Source organism: Sturnus vulgaris, unplaced genomic scaffold (assembly GCF_052056855.1).
Source record: "Sturnus vulgaris isolate bStuVul1 unplaced genomic scaffold, bStuVul1.hap1 Scaffold_172, whole genome shotgun sequence".
Classification (NCBI taxonomy): Eukaryota; Metazoa; Chordata; class Aves; order Passeriformes; family Sturnidae; genus Sturnus; species Sturnus vulgaris.
Genome location: NW_028276089.1, coordinates 169,221 through 172,500, shown reverse-complemented (window position 1 = coordinate 172,500; position 3,280 = coordinate 169,221).

Here is a 3,280-nt window from a genome sequence, read left to right as displayed (position 1 = left end):
GGGCTCGGCTGGGGCTGACCCGCCCCCGAGGCCGGCCCGAAAAAGCACCGGACGTGCTAGAGGAGACAGCGACCCGACAAGGCGGGCGCGGCCCGGACAACACCGAGGCCCCGAGGCCGGGGCGGCTCGCTCTGCAGCAGGCGGCGGCACGACAAAGGAGCGCCGTGCGCGGTGCGCGCGCGGAACGGGCTCTTTTCCCCCGTCCGTGCTCCCCCGGCCCCGCCATCGGTTCTCGTCAGCCCTCTCACTCTCTCTCGCACTCGAGGGGGGGGGGGGGTTTGGTTTCGTTTTCTCTCGGCTCAAGCTCGAGCCGCACCGCCGCCCGGTGCTGCTCGCGGCCGGCACCCACGGGACGCTAAACTCGGACCAGGGCCAGCGCCGGCACCTCGCGTGGTTTTAAGGACACCTTGAGTGCTCACGGGGCCACGCGGCCATCACACAGCCTGGGACGGTAAAGATGTTCCTTCCCCGGCAAGCGGAAGGAGCGACACCTCGCCTGCGACGGGAAGCGAATTGGACAGGAGACCGCCCTGCTCGAGGGACCGGACACCACCGAGACTTCGCCCGGAGGAGCCGGCCCGCCGGGGGCCCTTTCCGACGCGACCCGAAAAGCCTCATCGATCGGACGGGGACAGAAAGAAAAGCAGCCGCGGGGCAACGGGGAGCCCCCGCGGCCGCGGGTTCCTGGGACAACGGCAACGGAGCAGGGCTCCAACATGCGTGCGAGCGGGACACGTCCCCGAGAGGCCCTCCCTTGGCGCCGCCGAGCCTCCCCGACGCTCCCTAGGCCCCCGACGCCGGCGGGCCGCTTGCAACCTTCGGGATCGATCACGCAGCAGAGGAAGAGAGCGGGGGGTGCCGCCACCCGCCCGCGGGCCGCAAGACAACGGAAAACGGAGCAGCTGCCACCGACCACGCCGCGGGCCACCGGCTTTCGCCCGCCTCGCAGCGATCGGCTTCCCACCCGGAAAAAAAGCCGGGGGGAAGGGCAAGCCACCGCACCAAAAAAAAAACTAAAAAAAAAAGCACGCCATGCGTCGCACGACCCGTGCTAGCCACGGGGGTCACGAGCCAGGGGTGGGGGCGAGAACGCGCCTCTCAACTCCTCCCGTAAAACCCCTCCAACCACCGGACATACGGTCTCTTTTCTCACTCGCCAACACAGCCAGCCCTTCTCTCTCGCCTTTCGCTTTCGCTTCGGTGGCGGCCCGTGACCCTTCGTCAGCGCGCGCTTCTCGGTGCCGCGGCTTAGGGCCGCGAGAGAAAAAGAACGGAGGCCGGGCGGGCACCCCCACACTGCCCCGCACACCGGCACGCTTTAATAAAAAAGAACGGAGCCGCTCGCAAAACCCAGCCCCCGCCGGCAACGGCAACCACGGCAGCCGGGGCAGGCCAGACACCACGGGCCGCCCCGGCACGGTGCCTCGATCGCGCCCGGCCGATACCGAGAAAGGGCGAGGCGCCGCCGCCCCGCCCACGACACACTCTCGGGGGCTCACTCGCTCGCTCGCTCTCTGTTGGGTTGCGGGGTCCGTCCTGGGGGGGGGGACACGGCCGGCCACCGCGGCCGACCGCCGCCCCGGAAAAATTCTGCCCGCTACACGCGGGTCCCCGGCTTAGGGCCGAGGAAGGGGGACGACTTCAACAACACACGGCAGGGCCGGACACTCCCGTCACCGAGCCCCCCTTCGCAGGCAAGCAAGCGAAGCCGAGAGGCGAGGCCACACGCCCCACTGCATGTCCCCCGCTGCCCTTTCGATACGGACACAACTCTGGCAACACAGGTCGGGAGCGGGAAACGAGGCGCAGCCAACCTCGGCCAAGCGAGCCACGCCCGGGGGGCTCTCGGGGAGGGGGGCCAGGGAAAGCCCGGGCAGGCTCAACACAACCCCGGGCCGGCCCCACAGAAATCCAGCCCCGGCTGCCGGCCACCAGCGTGCACCGGGACCGACAGCCGAAGAAATGCCGCACCCGGCGAGCGGGCGGGGCCCCGGCTTAAGGCCGGGCAGAAAAGGGGCGAGGCGCCGCCGCCTCGCCCGCCACCATCCCCGGGGGAGCGAGCGGGCGCCCGGCTCCCCGTTGTCACGAAACCGGCAGCAGCCGGGCCGGAGCGGGACACACTCGCGGCTTTCTCGCCCTCTCTCTGGGCCTTTTTCTCGCTTCTCCCCCGCCTGGAACAACGCAGCCTCGCCTGGGCCGGGGGAGCGCGGTGGCTCTCGGATCGCATCGCTCTCTCTGGGGGCTTTCTCGCTTCTCCCCCGGACTGAACACGCAGCCTCGGCCTGGGCCGGGGAGCGGCTCTCGGATCGCATCGGTCTCTCTGGGGGCTTTCTCGCTTCTCCCCCGACTGAGCACGCAGCCTCGCCTGGGCCGGGGAGCGGCTCTCGGATCGCATCGGTCTCTCTCTCTGGGCTAACCTGTCCCAGTCGAACTGGGTAAGACGGGAAGCCGGACGAAGCCACGCGACTCGCCCCGACATCGGCGGTGTTCTTCTGGCCCTGGCGACCGCACGCGCGTCCGCCCTTCTCCGCCACGGACACAGGCACGGCAACAGCCTGTGGGGATACGGCCCGTCACCTCGTTCCCATAATACGGACAGATGGGCCCGAAGCGGCGGAGGCCGGAAAGAGAACCGATGTACGTGACCGAGGGGGCGCAGTGGCGCACGCCGCCTTCTACGATGACATAGCCGGAGGCAGCGAGAAACAGCGACCCCTTGGAGTACTTCCAGGCCGGCAGCGGACAACAGGTCTACCAGCCATGAAACGGGCAACAGGTCTACCGACGGCTTGCTGCGGACAACAGGTCTACCCAGCCATGAAACGGGCAACAGGTCTACCAAGCTGCGGACACCAGGTCTACCCAGGGCATGCTGCGGACACCAGGTCTACCCACGGCTTGCTGCGGACAACAGGTCTACCCAGCTGCGGACACCAGGTCTACCCAGGGCATGAAAAGGGCAACAGGTCTACCAAGCTGCGGACACCAGGTCTACCCAGGGCATGCTGCGGACACCAGGTCTACCCACGGCTTGCTGCGGACAACAGGTCTACCCAGCCATGAAACGGGCAACAGGTCTACCAAGCTGCGGACACCAGGTCTACCCAGGGCATGCTGCGGACACCAGGTCTACCCACGGCTTGCTGCGGACACCAGGTCTACCCACGGCTTGCTGCGGACACCAGGTCTACCCAGCCATGAAACGGGCAACAGGTCTACCAAGCTGCGGACACCAGGTCTACCCAGGGCATGCTGCGGACACCAGGTCTACCCACGGCTT